We start from the raw sequence: 20,007 nt of genomic DNA on the forward strand, positions 1-20,007 counted from the left end.
TAAACAATTTCCAATGATTATTTGTTCAAAACCAAGCAAATTAGTGAATAAGAGTTCTGAACCTTTGTTCTCTGTTTTGTACCGAGATTGTGAACAACCTTTAATAAAGAATGCTTTCCTTTCTGCCAGAGACAAAAGCAGAACTTCCTAATGGAAAACAGCATGTACATCTAGGCCTCCTTCAAAAGCCAACAGAAACTTCTCAAGGGAGACTCAGATCTCAAATCATTGCACTAGGAGCTGGAAATGACAGAATGTCATTGGCTGTTGTTGCCATGGTAATCACCGCTGACCCCACAGGTCCTCCCTCATGATTTGCAACAGATTCATTTGCTGTTATGCATTTATTGTCACATGCATTTGCTGTCATGTGTATGTGTGTTTATCTAGGTCAATTTGCGTGCTTGTGGCTGAACTGTCTGAATCCAAAGTCAAAAGACAGGAGGCACCAGTGCCTTCTACATAGTAAATACTAAATGAAGATTTGTGAGCTTGGATTGGGTGCACTGGGTTTGGAAAAAATCACAGACATGAGGAGTTTGACAAATTTCTGTAATTCTCAAAATGTAGTCCTTGAAATCCATGTTGTTGCTGGCTACTTTTTCTTTTGGACAGTTACAGCTGCTTGTTAATCAGCAACTCTGTGATGTTTGCAATTCTCCAACCCACAAAAGCCCCCCAGGTGGCCAGGAGAGGTTAACTATTTAAAAAACTATCCTTCTTTAGGGTTTATTTTAAAGATTTTCTGGGGGAGGAAGCAGCATGGATTTAACAGGCTACTGAATACTCATCAGATTGTCTTGTCTCTGGGGGTTGATTGATCAGTATTTCTAACACCCATCTGAGTAAAAGCTGTTTGGGCTGAGTAAAAGCTGTTTGGGATTCTGATGCCCATTGAGATGTGGGAGTCAATCAATAATCTCAAGACTATCTTAAGACTTTGCAATCTTGAGATTTCCCCAAACCTAAACTGATATTATATCAGAGTTTTCTACATCTCTCATGAAAAAATAGTGTTCCCCATGTTAATATATTGCTTATTGTTGTAGAGTACCAAACTTTATATGCAATCATTCTTTCAAAAAAGAAGTGAAAGAGAATACCCAAAGTTTGGGAGATAATTTAATTAAGCATTTATATTAAGTTGGCAAAATAACTGTCCAGTTGCCTCTCACTTATCCTCACAAGACAAGGCACTGCTGCCTCCAATGCACATCTCAAGTTTACGGAGAAAAATTCAGAACAACAGGTAATTTGCCTTGGACTTTACCCCCAAACCAGGTTTTTTACTAGTAGAGGAACAGATGCAGATGTACTTGACATCTGAAAAGTAGCTGCCCCAAAACTAGTAAGTCCTTTGTGAAATCACAGTGAGGCCAAAGATTGTAAATCACCTCTTCTCCACCCAGGGTTCTGCTTCCCACAAACAGGATAAGTTCGATGCCAGGGCTTCTCAGTTTACTGTAGGGTTGTGTAAAAAAGCTTTGTTACGTTCTGAGGCAGTGTGGTGTAGAGATAACTGCAGACCAGGTGAGAGGACTGGACTAAATGCTGGGCCCTATCATTTCCGAACAGTGTGGCTTTGACCAGATCAGTATGAAGATGTTTGCCTTCCTTGTCTTATAGGTGGTTGTATCAAAGAGTAACACTGATCATTCTTTGCACCACTGGAGTGCTTTGGAAATGTGTTAGCTCCATTCACCGAGCCTTATGATCCTACGCAGGTGAGAAAAAAATGTGTGCATGTGTGCTTTCATGAGTCTAGGTTGTCAGATGCATCTTGCTCAGACTCCTCAGTTTGAAAAAGCTCTCAGAGTGTATCCCAGAATACTGGGTAAGAGGTGAAAGAAAAAATAGAAAGGAAGCAAGAAAAGATATGTATTCTCCTCCATCCACTTTCCTCCATTCAGTACACTGATTTCTTTCACCATTCTTTTCTGCTTTGTATGCAAACACGAGCCTCTCGTGATAATGTGCATGAACAGTGGAGTATAAACAGTCATTGAAAAGTAAATTCACATGTAGTTGGCTGCAGCCATCTGATGGAACCCTAGATCTCTCATTGGTAGTGCCATCCATTTATAGCCCTGTTAATTCATGGTCCTTAATAATTTCTTCAGAGTAAATCTGAGGTTTACTTTGTTTTATCTATGAAGAATGGACCCACAGAAGAAATGAATAGTGTAAATAAGTTTTCTAGGAAACATATTAACCCACTTGAGAGAAAGGGCGGTTTTCAAATGCCTTTCATTTGTTTGCATCCTTTGTACTGATTATGAGTGATTCCAGTCATTAAAGTAATCCTATGAGGATATTCACTTGGTAATATTTTATTAGCACTTAATTTGAATTACTCTAATAAAACTCTACTTATTTAAAACTTGTCCATAATTCAATATTGTCACACATATCTTCTACCAGTACGAGTTGGTTGTAAGATATTATTGTAATTAATTACATGCTTTTAAGTTCCTTGGATACCATCTGGTATGGTTACATTGTTTGAGCAAGACTTTCAATTTTCCCTTGGTTTCTTAAGATAAAAATGTCTTGACACCTAAGTGGTATCACTAAGGTTCGGATACAGAGAGCATGCCTATAAGAACCAACTAGGGAGCTATCTCCTCTGTGACTAGAGTCTGGGCAAGATAAAGGTCAACTTTTTCTCCTCAAAACTTGGTTAGATTTCTGTGATTGCATGAACAAACCTTTATTCATAAAACCTCTGCACTGTGCTTGACTTAAAGTGAACATGGGTAAATGATGAGGGTGTAAGAGTACATACATCCTTGGGGTTTGTCTTTCATATAGACTGTCTTTTAATATTGAGCAGACTGTGTTATGATTGGAGCACTGCAAGAGGATTATATTGAAAGCATTACCTATGATCATCCCATCTATCCATGTATCCATGTTTCAGATATTTAGGGGAACCTACTGTGGAACCATCCAGGCATAGAGAAAAGTCCCTGTCCCTGTCCATGTCATATTTAATGCACAAGTCACTTAACCTTTAGTAGAGAGATGGATACAGTCTTTTGCCTCTTGCTGTGCTCAGAGTTTCTGTGTGCTTGGTCAGTATCTTATCCCAGATGTCATCTTGTGGTTATTGCTTTGTATTTATGGGACACTGGTTACAAAAAGGCAGGTTCTATGGGCATAGCTGATCCCTACTTTATGTTCTTGTCTCATGTTTTTCACTTTATGTTAATTTGTTTACACAAATTACATCCAGGGACTCTCCAGTATAAGGGATCCACTGTTCTAAGTAAATCAGCTTTGTACTAAAGGTAATAGCTAATATTTTTGAGTATTTCCTGTATCTATGCCACTCTTGTAAGAACATTTCACATTTTCTCATTTAATCCTCATGGTATCCATGAAGTGAGTGTTGTTATTGTTCCCATTTAACAGATAAGGAAATTGAGTCATATAGGATTATATTGGTCTTTTTGATAGTCCATTTTGGCATCCCATTTTTTTCAGATTGTTTCTGTATGTTCCCTCACTTGATCTGACAGTAGTTTACATGGGAGTAGTGAGGTAAATGAGGGTGAGTCTCCACTTTGGACGTCGAGGACTGTAGAGTACTTGAACTCAGGGCCTTTAAATCCTGGTCCAAGACTCGTCCTCCAGGAATGCCCTACCTTTTTTCTGCTCATCTGACCGGTCGATCTCTACTGAAGATGTGGGCCTCTCAGTTTTAAGGGGAGATTTAGAATGTTGGTGACTTTAAATAGTTACTGGAAGAGCATTGTAATGTTGTATGTTTCATATCCACTCTATTTAGTGTAGAATCTAAAGTATTACAAATAAGCACCAGGCACCATCTTTTTCTGCTCCTTTGTTGGATTAATATCTGGAATCTGCTCCTTAACAGCTCTGGAGGAAAAGGCCAGTTTTCTGACCAAAGAGCCAGTACTAACTGGGAAGTAAATCAGAGTTTGCTGCAGCTAAAAGGGGGAAAACTCCCACACATTTATCTGTCATTTTGATTGATTCTTTCATCCTTGATAGTAGATTTTCAGGATCTCAAAGAATCTCCCTCTGTCTATGAATGTACCTGTAGAAGCATCTTGTTTTACATATGATGAAAATAGAGAGAGCACTTCTTTTGACAGGAAACTTCACTTCTTGTTGCTGAAAACTGTCACAACAGTCATTATGTCTGGCTTTCACAGATTTCCTGGAATTACGAGAACAATAGACAGTTTCAATGGCAATATCAAGAGCATTTTGGGGTTTTATCATGAGTACCAAGGGAAATTTTTTCTCTTGAATTTGTAAGAAAAAAGTAGGAATATTTGGGAGGCTGAGAATAATGTGGAAATGAACGTTAATGCTTTATTTTTTAAAACAGTGCTCTTCCTAATCATTGGAAGTTGAAAAAAAATTAATTTCTTTTAATGTTTGTTTATTTTTGAGACAGAGACAGAGCATGAGCAGGGGAGGGGCAGAGAGAGAGAGAGAGACACAGAATCTGAAGCAGGATCTAGGCTCTGAGCTGTCAGCACAGAGCCCGACGCAGGGCTTGAACTTGTCAACCGCAAGATCATGACCTGAGCCGAAGTCAGATGCTCAACTGACTGCACCCCAGAAAAAAAAATTAATTTTATACCATGGTTCCCATTTTCTGATTACTGAATTGACAGTGACTAAAGCATATTTCTCTTCAGCTGTGCCTGTCTGCTTTTTAAGTAATCCCCCCAAAAAGGCACATTTGCAGCTGTCTCTTTATTTGATTGAGCATCATTTAGAATTCTTGGATCCAGTTTGTTGGTTCTTAATTTCTTTTATTTATACAGGGCTTCTGAGGCTTATGATTTTTAACTTAGCAATAGGAGTTATTTCTCTGCTTCCTGTAAACCCACCTCGCACCCCCCACCTCAAAAGACTTCCATGCATTAGGAAGAACATTGACTTATCTTATTGTGTATTACAATGTGAGTTTTCACAATTTTTAAATCTTAACTTACATAGCTCAAATATAATTTCTTAATTTTAATATAGTTTTGATATATTTACCATGTCTAACACATTAAAAGTACAAGCTTTGTATACAATTTATGTGAGCTGCTGCTTCCACTTTTGCAGTTTCTTGCTTTCAAAAGTAGTAGTTGGTTTTAGAGACCCGTGTGTTAGTTACTTGATGTACCTGAAGGGTAAAAACAACCTAATGGCTTTATTTTTTTGAAAAACTAATTATATGAAGTAATTATGAATTACTAACATGTTTTTAAATTTTTTTTTTTAACGTTTATTTATTTTTGAGACAGAGAGAGACAGAGCATGAACGGGGGAGGGGCAGAGAGAGAGGGAGACACAGAATCAGAAGCAGGCTCCAGGCTCTGGGCCATCAGCCCAGAGCCCGATGCGGGGCTCGAACTCACGGACTCACAGACCGTGAGATCGTGACCTGAGCTGAAGTCGGACACTTAACCAACTGAGCCACCCAGGCGCCCCAAACATGTTTTTAAAGTATAAGTAAGACTTACTTTTTCAAAGTAATCAACATTTTTAGACGCTGTTAAGTAAAAATAAATCTTTCTCCTTTTTCTGTGGTTCCTAAATATCATTCTTTAAAGATAACCGCTGTGAAATTTCTAGAGATCCCTCTAGGAAAGATCTGTTGATTTGTCTACAAACATGTAGAACACTTAATACATGTATACATGCACCTGTACACATAACACACATCTGTGCTTATTTATGGAGACATATGGCTTCTGTAATACAATATACTTTCCTTAGCAATATATCTTGGATATCTGTTTACATCAGTACATATAGATCTCCCTCTTTTTAATGTCTATATAGTACTCCATTGTGATGGCATGCCATAATTTAACTTCTTTGTATCAACATTTTGGTTGTTACCTGATTTTTCATGTTGCAAGCAATGCTACATCTTTCAACATATCTTTTTACATTTTTTTGGTAAATATATTTGTAGGATACATCCAAAGGAGGGGAGTTACTAATGAAAGTGTGGGCATTTTTAGTGTCACTAAAAAGTGCCAAATTGTCCTTCAAAATTACTGCACCAATTTATACTTTCACCAACACTGTGTGAGAATGTTGTGTTTCTCCACACCTTTGTCAGCACTGAATGTGACAAAAATTTTAGTTCACAGGTATAATAGGTGAAAACAGTTATTTTAATTTAAATTTTTGGTTAGTTCTGTGTCCGTAGTTGATTTCAGTAAATAGTTGCTGAACACTGTGTACCATCATCGAAATAGGATCTGGGGATCAAAAATTGTCCTTGTGGAGTCATGGAAGTGAATAAGAAGGCTCTTTTTAGAAGAAATCAAAAATTACAAGCATAGAAAAGTGAATCATTTCCTCCATGCTAACAGAAGGAAGTTGTCTCATAAAGGAGGGACCGTGTCCACCAGTGTCGACTTTTGTCGTTCTATTCCTGGCTTAAATTGACAAGTCTTCACTTCTGCATCAATGGCCTTGCTTTCCTTGTCGAAGGCAGTAGCTTCTGTTTTTCCAGGACCTGGCTTGATTATCTCATCAGGTGCTTTTAGGAGCTAATATCTACCTTTGGACTCTGTTCTGAAAGGGCACCAAGCATGAGATCCTACCAGCAGAACAGACCGAGGGCTGAAGAAACTTGATTTATTCATTGTTCAAGCTCTTCCACTTCTGTGGGTTTTCAGAGAAAGTATTTCATTTAGGGAACCCCAATTATAATAGGCACTTTGTGTGTTTCTTAGAATTCACTGAGGAGGGAAAATATCGATAGCAGTATCAGTCATTTGGGACCATGTTGGTTCCTGATACCAAAATTACCTAAATGAATAAAGTAAAATATGTAAGTTAAAATATCTGGTTGCTAGGGGTGCTTGGGTAGTTCATTCAGTTAAGTGACAGACTTCAGCTCAGGTCATGATCTCATGGTTTGTGGGTTTGAGCCCTGTGTAGGGCTCTGTGCTAACAGCTCAGAGCCTGAGCCTGCTTTGGATTCTGTGTCTCCCTCTTTCTCTGCCCCTCCCCCCACCAAATAAATATTAAATTTTTTTAAAAATAAAAAGCTGGTTGCTAGCCTATTAAATAAATTAACAGGAGTGTCCTAAATACACAACATGATAGATAAACCTGGTTTTATGAATGAAGGCAAATAAACCAATACTTCGACACTTTATTATAGTCAAGGATGAGCAAGATTTAAGGTTCTCTAAAAGTTGAATTTTCCCTGGAGTTAGCCTAAAGTGAGCTCCTTAGAGCTATCCACTCTTGCCCCATTGTCTTGAGCCTGTGGACTTTTTTTTTTTTTAACCTGGGGGCAAGAGAGGGCTCCAGTTTGCCCAAAGGTAGGGAGGCTGACTTGGCAGCTGCCCTTTCTGCAGCCAGCGAGCTCCCATTAATAAAGAGAAAAAAGCTAAGTCCCTCTAGAAGGGCTGGAACAGGCTAGTAGTTGCTAGGCAAGTTAAAGTAATTCAGTGTCCTTGCCAAACGTCTGCCATGCAAATAAGGAACTTTCAGGGAAGTGGAGTGAGATGGTGGTGCATGTTGGTTGCCATAGGAATGTTTCCCTGATTGGAACAAGACCACAGAGCAGAGAGAGGAAGACAGGCTGTATCTATGGTTCTTTGTGCTTGGAAATGGAAGCCCAGAGTGGGCGGTGCAGCAGAGGTAAAGCATGGGGATGAAGGAGCAAAACCCGAGGTTCTGTAGGGGTAGAAGTATGGGAAAGGTATAAGGACAGTGCATCCTCTGAAGAGAGAAGAGCCCCAGCAAATGAGACCCTAGATGCCATATGAAATGAATAGTTTCTGAAGCTAAAGTCAGGGGGAGAAGAAAAAATACATTAATTCAGGAAAATTACATGATGAGCTCCTATGCTATTCTGAAGACCTGAGACTTATTGGAAAAATTACAATTCAAATTAAATCAGGAAGAATTCCAGTTAGAGTCTGGACTAAACCCAGGTTTAAGTTAGATGGAGGTTTAAAATAATGGAGTTTAGTGGAAAAAGAGACTTAACTTGAAGGTAGGCATTTTTAATTTACGTAAATATTATGCTAGAATGTCTTTATTTTAATTCATAAAACAAAGGTAGTGATTAAAAATTTGTTAATGAATTGTGCTGCTATATTTATCAAATTCTGTTTTTATAGGAAAAACACAACTGACCAAATTGTGTACTACCAGTGTAAAACATTAAAGAGACCCTCTGAGTTGGGCTTACTGCACTATTATTAGTAAGCACCTTACTCATCTGGTAGCTGCTTCCAGAATGCCAGCTCGGGGTCCAAGCAGCTTTTAGCAAATATTGAACTTTGATTGTGATGTTTAACTTCTGTTTGATTAATCGATTATCTAGCTCTTAAAATGGAGGTGATAGCTGATCCTTTTATCTCAGAATATGTGAGCATGGATGCTGCTCTCATTGAATACAATTTCTGGGGGTGGTATAAGATTCCAAGGTGCCTATGATGATAATGACAACCTTAGTTTGTCAGTAGTGGTTTAAGTCAAAGATTTTTTTTTTTAATTTTTTAGGCTACAATCTTAAGAGGAACTTTATTTAACTGATAAAGGTTTACTTGTATATATGCAGCATATATATTTATTATCATTTGCCAAATATTTGGTTCATGTGTTCCATGGATATTTAAAATAGTTTCTTCTTTACAATGTATATGTGTATATATCAGGATTATATGTAACTGTTGACTTTTATGTGGTTTCTTTTTTGGGTCATGTAAAAGAAGACTAACAGAGCATGATATTTATTCTCAAATATTTGAATTCTTGTGATGCAAAAATAGAAAGGATGCCATTGGACCTCGATTAGGAGTCGCTGTGTTCTGTTTCAGGGCTCACTCCCTTAGCTAGTTTCTTGAGTCTGGAATTTCAATGTCAATTTTACTTTAGAATTGATCAGATGCTCGTTGATTGACACAAATTAACTTATCTGAGACAAATTTGTAAACCAAACACCAAGTTTTAATTTACTGGAAGAATGTACTGGGAGAATGTAATTAGAAAAATTATCTTTAAGCTCCTCAGATGGTATAACCTTTCCCTAGTATGATTTTGACAAAGAATCCAAAATATACACTGACTATAAATTTCTTTAAACAACAACAACAAAAACGTGATAATCTTAATCTAGATTCTCTAGACTCTGGAGCAGTGCCATCCAATAAAAGTATAAGGTGAACCTCAAATGTGAGCCTCATATGTAATTTAAAATTTTCTTGTAGTCACTTAAATAGTAAAAGGAAATAGGTGAAATTAGTTTTAATATATTAACCCTATATATAGTTTACCATTTAATAGTAATTAATAATGAGATAGTTTGCTTTTTTTCATAATAGATCTTGAAATACACTGTACATCTTACACTTAAACAGCACTTATCAATTTGGACTCTAGATTTTTATAGAAATCTAAATCTGTATTTAGATTAAAATTTACAGTTGAAAAAGTAGAGTCATATGACCAAATCAATCCAAACATGTATATCACTTTTCAATAACCGAATCAGTGTCTATATCTAAATTTATCTAAAGTTAAATAAAATTTAAAATAAAATAGAATTCAGTTTCTCAGTCACACTACCCATGTTTCAAGCACTTAGTGATGACATATGGCTAGTATCGGCTATCACATTGGACAGCACAGAGAGGACTGCTTTTATCTAGCTGCTTTTTCTCACTGATGGAGATCTGTCTGAGAAATCTAATGGAGAGGACTCTGGCTTTACAAGCATGGAACTACAGACAGAGTTTATGTTCTTCAAAGGAAATTTCTACTTAAGATGTATTACAACTTGCCTGGCAAGGAGTTATTTATGTGGTTGACCACACTATCTCCACTTTTGCTTCCAAACACACCCCTTATTGTCTTTCCAACAGACAAAAACATGCCAACATTGACAGTTTGCCTCAGGTTCCTCTTGTTCTCTACTCCATGATAGTTCATTTCCATTACATCAATACATTCCTTGGTTATGGGTGACCCCTTTATCTTTCTCATTGTTTCAGTTTCCACATTTGGCTCTTAGTGAAGGATTCAAATGTTCAAATTGCAGTTTAGTTGGTGAGGTCACCTATACTGAGGTAAATTTGATTGGTTTTGTTAATTTGAATAAGAACATTTTCCTCCTTTTCTCCTTGCTCCAGATTTCTAAGGTGACTGGACCAAGAAACCTCACTCTCCCCTTACCCAAGAAAGTATCTTTCTTTGGGAAAATCAGGGTTCTTCCAGATAGTTACCTGTGGTCAGATCTGTTAACCTTAAAGAACCTCTCTTTTCCCTCGACAGGAGGAATTAACAAATAAGTTAGTAGATAATGAGTTGGAAGGTAAAAACTCCCCATAGACTTGCCAGAATTTTTTTGCCCTGCATCTTGGTTGAGTCTGAAGCTTGTTTGGCACACAGTAGAATAGCGACTCCATCACTAGGATGATACAGAGCACAGAAGTTCCTACGTTCCTGTTGAGTACCCACGACTCTCAAGGGACATTGCTGATGACAGTGTTGAAATTTACCCTTCGTGTTCTGGAATATATAGAGTGAAAAGCAGTTATAAAAGGTTTCCAGGTCTAGAGAATGGTGTATTATCCAAGACAATAACAAATACTGTCTTGACAAGAAACCTAGCTTGGAAATTAGGAACTGTTTGACCTATTGAATCATGTAAAATCAACCTGAATAGGAGTCCATATTGTGTCTTTCCTCTTTATCATCAGAGTCAAGTCATTTTAGATAGGGCTTTGTGGAATTGAGGAACGGCTGGAAAATCTTGGCTGCCAATACCTAGTCTATCAGCTATTAAGGGTGTGACATAAGGAAAGCCATTGACTTGCTCTAGGCCTCACTTTTCACCTGTGAAGTGAGAGTGTTACACCAAATGGTCTTGAGGCTCCTTTCACTCATCACATGTTTTGATCTAGTCTAACCCCACAGCTTCTTAGATGAGGAATAAAAGGCTTGCAGAGTCTCTTCCTGAGACCATATAGCAAGTGGGAGGCAGATCTCCAGTTATCACAGTCATGTGCTTTGTCTATCCCAAGGAGCTTCATTGTGCAATTAGAGGTGAGGTTGAACTAAATGAAGATATCCAGAAGGTTGGCTGGTTCTGTTTTTCCCCATAACATTCATTTTGTCAACTGAATTGGAGATTGCTGGCTGAAACCCCTAAAACCCCTAGGTTACCTGTTTCTGTTTTTTTTTTTTTTTTAACCTCCTTCATATAACTAGTCAGTAATTCATCTCGGATATCTGTGTGGCATAAAGTCCCCCAGTGACCTCAAAATGAAAAAAAAAAAATTGTGTATGTGTGTGTGTGTGTGTGTGTGTGTGTATACATACACACACGTACACATATATATTCTTTGCTGCTGAAAATGCTTGATAACAAAGGGAAAATCAGTAGGTGGAATGCAAATTTAAATTTACTTAAATATTTACCAAACAATTACTACAGCAAAGCAAAGCAGAACAGAGGGCCCCTGTCAGGTGCTCTTGTTGAAGTTCCCAGTACAGGTTGGAGGCCCACTTCCAAGTGTGGGAGTAATATTTACAGATAAGAAGTTGAGCCTTTCTCTGGAGGGCTTCTTTTAGCTGGGCAAACCTAGGGGCCTGCAATCTCCTTTAGCCTGTCATTGAATAAAAAAAAAAAAACAAACCAAGAGGTGTTAAGAAAAGGAAACTTACTGATTGCCTGTTATGTACCAAGCATGTTAAGTATTTTATATATATTGACTCTTTTGATTCTGTAACCACCCTGCAAGATAGATAGGTATTATTTTCATTTTACAGATCAATAAAAGTGCTCAGCAAAGTTATGTAGCTTGCCTAGGGTCACATAATAAGTGAGCAGGGATTTTCTTTGGCTCTAAAATCTGATTACACTAGCATCCAATAGCAGATGGCAATATGTAGACCTCAGTAATTGCATTTTGGTTCCACTAAATTTGTGGAGGACATCTTATATCACACTGTGATGCCAACATCAATAGACCAAAATAAAAGATACATACAGTAATGGAATAAATTTTATTTATAAACAGAAATTGTTAACATGCATCTCTGAGATCCTCTGAAGTAATTAAAAACAAAAATATTAAAGGTTTTTTGTTTTTTGGTTTTTTTTTGCAGATAATAGGTTTATAAATATAACCACTTATCAGCATCAGTGATCAGCAGCAGGTATAATGAATCCTAAATGAAATTTAACTTTCAGGGTAGTGCTGACTGCTTTTTGGGTGTACTGCAGCTCTATCCTTTTGATTTTTAGAAACCATGCTGTCTGGATTGTTGGTTCAGGATGACATTTGCATCCAATATCTTCTCTGTAGATATGACAGCTGTTCAGGTTATTTAATGCTGTAGCACAACAAACTTAGTGTCTTAAAGTGACAACTATATTTTGCTCACAAATCTATAATTTGGGCAGGGCTCAACAGAGACGGTTCATCTCAGTTCCATTCAGTATCATCTGGGTTGGCTTGGAGGCTGGGGATTGTCATCATCTAAAGCGCACTCACTCACTATCTGGAGGGCTGGGAAGACTGAACAGCTGTGTTCCTCTATCATCTCTATTTCCTTGTGGTCTCTCCAGCATGACAGCGTCAGGGTAGGCAGACTTTTATGCCAGCTCAGTGCTCTCAAAGCATATGACCCAAGAAAGAGAAAGTCAGGTGGGAACCTTATCTTTTATGACCCACCCTAGGAAATCACACAGCATCCCTACCCTACTCATTGAAGCAGTTACAAAGGCCACTCAGTTTTAGTGCAAGTGGAAATAGATTCCATCTTTTGATAAGGAAGTGGAAAGCTTCTGGAAGAGCATGTCGGACTGGAAATATTGGAGTGGCCATTTTTGGAATATAGTTTACTACACAGATAAGCCAGGCTACAGGTTACATGCTAGTGCTCAAGCACATGTGTTTCTGATGATTTATCTCTCACCCAAGGGAGCATATTGGCATGCCAATAAAATATTTCTTTCCCTATAATTAAACCCACCAAAAGTTACACTCTATCTGCAAGTTTTTGGCACCCTAACTATATTTAGAAACATACTATTTATTTCTAAAGCACTAGTGGATTAGGCTAATGAAGTAGATAGTTGAGACTTTCCCTAAATTTTCATCCTTGTTAAGCTGATACCTGTTATGTGTTCCTGAATCATCCTATTTTTGCTTTTCTGCTTTGTGTGCAGAGGTAAACAACTGAATATTTATGTAAACAGCTTTGTATAGAAACCTTTCCATTTAAAACTTTAAAAAAAGACAATTACACTTAAATTGAATGTTTCCTGAAGGGATTTGTTCTAGCATTTTATAGCAGCTTCCGCCTCCTCTTTTGGAGATGAAGTGATTATTCAAGACACATTTTCAAAATTGACAAAATTAGTATCTTCTCCCAAGCTCTTCTTGTAAATTGTGGGAATCCTAGAGAGAGAGAGAGAGAGAGAGAGAGAGAGAGAGAGAGAGAGAGTGTGAGAGTGTCAGGGAAGTCGCGCCCAGGTGTGGTGGGGTGGGGTTTTTAAGCTGCAGTCCTGGTGGGCCTTTTTCTGTCTGGTCGTGTTGTCGATCGGTGATTGGTTGACCTCCAATTCATTCTGGCAAGCTGCTAGGGGCTTTTCATTGGGTTGCGCTGGCAAGATGGCTGTCCCCTCTACTGTGGTTCCAAGGACATCCTAACACTAGATATTTTAAATTTTTGTTGCTGTTAATGATGTCATTCTGATTATTGCTGAATATAAACATGTAGTTGATTTCTACAGACCGGTTTTTTTGAAAAGTCAAATTTGGTAAATCTAACTAATGAAAATAATTTGTCTTTTGATTCTTTGGGGATTTCAACAAAACATATTGCCTATAAGTGACATCAGTTTTGTAGCTTCCTTTATAATTTTTTTTCCTTTTCTTATATTTTTGCCCTGGCCAGGCCCACCAGAGCAATGCTGAATAGATATGGTAATAGCTGGCATTCTTTCTGATTTTAAAAGAAATTTTTTTTTATTATTTGCATTATCGTGTATATAATGTTCATTGTAGGTGGGGTTTTTTTTGTTTTTATTTTAATATCTTTTATCAGTCAAGGGAGGTTTTTTTTTCCTATTCTTAGTCTGCTGAGTTTTTAAAATTGTGAATGAATGTTGAATTCCATCAAAAAGTTTTCTGTGGCTAATGATTTGATCATATGATTTTTTTCCCTTTACTTTGTTAATAAATTACATTAACTGGTGTTCTAATATTAAATCAACTTTGCATTCCTTTGATAAACCAAATTATGTTTACAAGTAATTTGCTTAGAATTTTTCACCTATGTGAAATGGACCTTTAATCACATTTCTCATTCTGTTTTTTTTTAAAAACATTTGATTTTATTTTTTTTGAGAGAGAGAGAGGGGAAGAGAGAGAGAGAGAATCTTTTTTTTTTTTTTTTTTTTTTTTTTTAGGGAGAGAGAGAATCTTAAGTAGGCTCCATGCTTAGCACAGAGCACAACGTGGGGCTCAGTCTCACAACCGTGAGATCCTAACCTGGGCTGAAATCAAGAGTTGGTTAGACGGAGCCACCCACGTGCCCCTCTATTTCTTTCTTAATTTGGAATTAATCTTATGTTGAAAGAGTTGGGGAATGTTCCCTCTTTTTCTATCCTCTGGAAGATTGGAAGAGTAAGATGAGAATTTCTGTTTCATGAACATCTCATGGAACTTGCCTCAACCTTATAAGGAAGCTGTCTGAGCCTAGTGATTTCTTTGTTGGAAGATTTTTAATTATCAATTCAAGTTATTCAAAAGTTATAGGACTATTCAGGTTTTCTATTTAAGTCATATTTGGTAAGGTATAGCTGTATTTTTCTAGATATTTTTCCATTTCATCTAAGTTTTAAACGTATTGAGCTAAAGTTGTTGAAAATATCTTCCTATTTATTAGTTGTATCATTTATGGTTTTATTTTTCTTTTCAGCCCTATGATTATATGCATCCCTTGAGAATTTTTCCCCCTTTGATTAATCATACTGGAAGCTTCTCTATTTTCTTAGTTTTTACCAAGACCCAGTATTTGGCTTTGCTGATCATTCCTATTATGTATTATCTTTTTCATTAATTTCCTTAAAAAATTTTTTTTTAATGTTTACTTATTTTTAAGAGAGAGAGAACACAGAGGAGGGGCGGAGAGAGAAGTAGACAGAGGATCTGAAGTGGGCTATTTGCTGACAGTAGAGAGCCTGATGCAGGGCTTGATCTCTAGAACCCTGAGATTATGACCTGAGCGGAAGTGACTACCTGATTAATTTGGAAATTTTCTTCTTTTCTAATATAAACATATAAGGTTATAAACTTCCCTTTGTATTCTGGCTCCCTTCCTCAAGTTTTGATAGGACAGTTTATTATTGTTCAGTTTTAAGAATTTTCCAGTTTCCATTTTTATTTCTTCTTTGTGAGGTGTTTTGAAATACGTTTTTCTCTAAACTTCTAAATGTATGAGAGTTTTCTAGTTATCTTTTAAAATATGTTTGTAATATTTAATTGTATTACAGTAAAAGAATCTTTTGAAATTTATTGAGCTATCATTATAGTTATTTTTCAGAATTGTATAATGTATCACTAATTGTTGCATTTAATATTCTAAATGTGTTCTATGTTGTTAAAAAGCTTATTATTTAAGCTGTTAAAAACTCCTCTATTGCTACTAATATTTTATTTGCTGAAGATGTCAGTTGCTAGGAGATTTGTATTGCAGTTTCTGCCTCTGTTGATGGATTTGTCTGTATCTTCTTGTTACCATGTCAATTTTTGCCTTACAAATTTTGAGATAATATTAATAGGTACATACAAATGTATAATGTTTTTACATGTGTCTTGTTCCATGTTTTAGGTGTATCTTTTACAAGCAACATGTAGCTAGATTTTTGTTCAGTCTAAAAATATTTACCTTTAATTAGAAAGCTGAGTCCATTAGCATTTATTGCAATTAATGATAAATTTATACTTCTTTCACTGTTTTATGTATTTTTATCAATGTTTTCTATTTCTCCCCTTTCCCCTTTTTGCCATATTTTGAATTCATAATTCCCTTCCCCCTCCCTCCCCATTCCAGTTTTTTCTCCTATTTCTTTGGAGGTGATAAGGTTTGTGTCTACTCCCTTAATAGCTGTTCTTGCTCTTTTAATGGACACACTTTAAACATTTCCTATTAATGAGTATGTTAACACTCATGCTCCAAAATTCAAAGACTTATCTCTTCTCAGGTTCTCTGCCCCTTATCCCCCACCCCAACACACACAGGTTGCACATTTTTCTCACAGTTTTAAGTAAAGTTTGCTTAGTTTTACCCATCTATTTACCAATGTTTTTCCTCACTGTTACTTTCATCCCTCTTTTTGAAGTATGTCCTTCAGAATTTCTTTAGTGAGTCTTTAATAGCGAATTCCATGCTATATATCATTGATACAGAAATGAGTAAGATACACTTGCACATGTAATTGCAGTGTAAACTAAGTGCAAAAGTAGAGATCAGGACAAAGTGTTGAGAGCACAGAGAGGGAAAGCTAAGTGTAGAGAATGTGAAAGGGCATCTCAGGAAAGACTATGAGCTATGGGTGTGTTCATGGAACATTCATCATCAGCTCAGCGGGCTGGAACTTAGGCGGGGGTTGGTGCCAGATGGAACTAGAGAGGTTAGCTAGCTAGCTAGTGGGTTGTGAAGAGCCTTAAATGCCAAACTGAAGGCAACAGAAAGTTGGGGGAGGTTTAAAGCAATAGAGTGACATGATTAAATGTATTATTTAGGAGTTATATGTGTAACTATATGGAGGACAATGAGTTGCATAGTCACCTGAGAGGAGGCTGAGTGACTAAACCAAGGCAAAGTAAAGATAATGAAGAGAAGAGATGAAATTTTAAAAGACATTGACAGGTAGAATCTTAATAACAGATTTAAAGCAGAGAGGGTTGGAGGATGTATTCCAAGGACTCTAGAGGACTGGCAAGATTGAAGTGGTGTGCAGGTTTGGGAGTGGAGGGAAGGTGTCATTGGGGAGAGAGAATGATTTTTTTGTAATATAAAGCATTTGATTTTCCAGGACAAATGGTGGGTTGGTTATTGAAGAATCAATAGTTAAGGTATTTGGGATGTCTCTGGGCTGAAAACTCAGCAACATTTTTTTATTGTATCTCATCATTCTGGTCATTAATGTTTTTCCCTCCTTTGCTTTCTGAGTTACAATGTCAATCTGTGTTTCAGGATGCAAAGGGTATATTTTCAGCAATAAATATAAGAGTTGGATTTCAGTTAACTTTTAAATCAGGAAATGTAGAACTGCCTTCACTGCTGTTTGAAAAATTACTTTAATTGGGCAGTGATTGTTCTTGGTTGGTGGGACCTCTTGTTTGAGGTCTGTTTTTATCTTATCCCTTTTCACAGGCTGGCAGATGTGACCCAGAGTATCTAAGAGCATCTGGTGGTGAGAAAGGAGAGAAGGAATACAGAGGCAGAGTAAGGGAAGAAGAGAGGGGGAAAAAAAAAATCCTCTACTTAATTAGCATATTGGCAGAGCTTATGCTTCCTACCTACTGTGGGGGTTGTTTTTTTGTTTGCTTATTTGTTCTGCATACCACCTATTTTTTCTGGTTTCATTGAGTAATAATTGACATACATTACTGTTTAAGTCATACAGCATCATGATTTGATTTACATATACTGTGAAATGATTACCACAGTAGGTTCAGGTAACATCCATCTTATATAGATATAAAAAGAAAATAACAAAAGGGAAAAAAATTTTCTCCTTGTGCTGAGAATTCTTAGGATTTACTCTCCTAACAAGTTTCCTACGTATCATACAACAGTATTACCTGTAGTCATCATGTTGTACACAACATCCCTAGTACTTACTTCTCTTATAACTGGAAGTTTGTACCTTTTGACCACCTTCCTCCAATTCCCTTCACCCCATTCTCTTTTTTTGATAACCACAAGTGATGTCTTTCTAGAGGAGTGGTTTTTGTTTTTGGTTTTGGTTTTTGGTGGTGGGGGGGGGGGAGTTTAGATTCCACAGGTAGGTGAAATTATATAGTGTTTATCTTTCTCTATCTGAAATCCATCTATGTTGTTGTGAATGGTAGGATATCCTAATGTTTTATGGCTAAATAATATTCCATTGTATATATACATTTGACCCTTGAACAACATGAGTGTTAGGGGTGCCAGTCAGTTCCCTGCATAGTTGAAAATCCACGTATAACTTCTGACTCTCCAAAAACTTAACTACTAATAGCCTATCGTTGACTTGAAGCTTCACCAATAATAAAGTTATTTAAGACCTTTTTTGTGTTACGTGTGTTATATACAATGTTCTTAAAGTAAACGAGAAAAATGTTAAGAAAACCATAGGAGAAAATCCATTTACAGTACTATATTGTAAAAAATCCATGATAAGTGAACACACATAGTTCAAACCTATATTGGTCAATGGTCAAATGTACAACTTCTTTATTCATTCACCTATTAGTGGGCACTTAGCTTCTATGTCTTGGCTATTGGAAATAATCCTGCTATGAAAATGAGGGTGCAGCTATCTCTTTAATATAGTGATTTCATTTCCTTTGGATATACACCCAGAAATGATAGTGCTGGATCACATGGTGGTTCTATTTTTTTTTTTTTTTAAGATCCTCCATACTGTTTTCAATAGTGGTTGTACCAATTTATATTCCTACCAACAGAATACAAGGGTGCCCTTTTCTTGTCTTTTTGATGAAGGCCATGTTAACAGGTGTGAATTGATTTCTCTTTGTTTTAATTTACATTTCCTTAGTGACTGGTGATGGTTGAATATCTTTCCATGTGTCTATTGACCTTCTGAATATCTTTTTTCGTGAAATAGCTATTCAAGTCATTTGCCCATTTTTACATTGGGTTATTTGTATTTTTGCTATTGAGTTGTATGACTTCCTTGTATATTTTGGATATTAACCTCTTAGGTACATGGTTTGCAAATATTTCTTGTCATTACATAGGTTGTCTTTTCACTTTATTGATCGTTTCTTTTGCTGTGCAGAAGCTTTTTAGCTTCATGCATACCCACTTGTTAATTTTTTATTTTCTGGCTTGTGCTTTAGATGTTGTGCACAAAAAACCGTTACCAAGGGCCACCTGGGTGCCTCATTTCAGTTAAGCATCTGACTTTGGCTCAGGTCATGATCTCACAATGCATGGGTTCAAGCCTTGCGTCAGGCTCTATGCTGATAGCTCAGAGTCTGGATACTGTTTTAGATTCTGTCTCCCTTTCTGTCTCTGCTCTTCCCCCACCTCATGCTCTGTCTCTGTCTATCTCAAAAATAAATAAACATTAAAAAAATTAAAACAAAAAATCCTTACCAAGACCCATGTCAAGGAGCTTTGTTCCTGTGTTTTCTTCTAGGAGTTTCATGGTTTCAGACCTTACATTTAAGTATTTAATTCATTTTGAATTAACTTTTGTGAGTGGTGTAAGATATGGAGGGATCCACTTTCATTCTTTTACATGTGAATATGCAGTTATCTTAATACCATTTACTGAAGAGACTGTCTTTTTCTTTGTCAAATATTAGATGACCACCTATACTAGGACTTATTTCTGAGCTTTCAGTTCTGTTCATTTGGTCTATTTGTTTGTTTTTATGCCAGTATCATACTGTTGTGATGACTACAGTTTTATAGCATAGCTTGAAATCAGGAAGTGTGAATTTGTTTCCACCTTTGTTTTTCTTCCTCAGGAATTTCTTTGGCTACTTAGAGTCTTTAGTGTCTCCGTATAAACTTTAGAAGTGTTTTTTCTACTTCTGTAGAAAATACCATTGGAATCTTGATGGGAATTGCATTGAATCTATAGATACAGCTTTTGGGAGTATTGAAATTTTAACAGTATTCTTGCAGTCCATGAACACAGATATCTTTCTATTTTATTTGCATCTTCTTTGATTTCTTTCATCATTGTCTTGTGGTTTTTCAGCATAGAGATCTTTCACCTCCTTAGTTGAATTT

The 20,007-nt window shown here is 36.7% G+C and overlaps 1 protein-coding gene across 2 annotated transcripts in view; it reads left to right on the forward strand.

Annotated features, from left to right (window-relative positions):
- The window catches only part of TMEM108 (transmembrane protein 108), a 403,151-nt gene that overhangs the window by 124,704 nt on the left and 258,440 nt on the right, over window positions 1-20,007 (forward strand). The window lies entirely within an intron of this gene.

Source organism: Neofelis nebulosa, chromosome 5 (assembly GCF_028018385.1).
Source record: "Neofelis nebulosa isolate mNeoNeb1 chromosome 5, mNeoNeb1.pri, whole genome shotgun sequence".
NCBI lineage: Eukaryota > Metazoa > Chordata > Mammalia > Carnivora > Felidae > Neofelis > Neofelis nebulosa.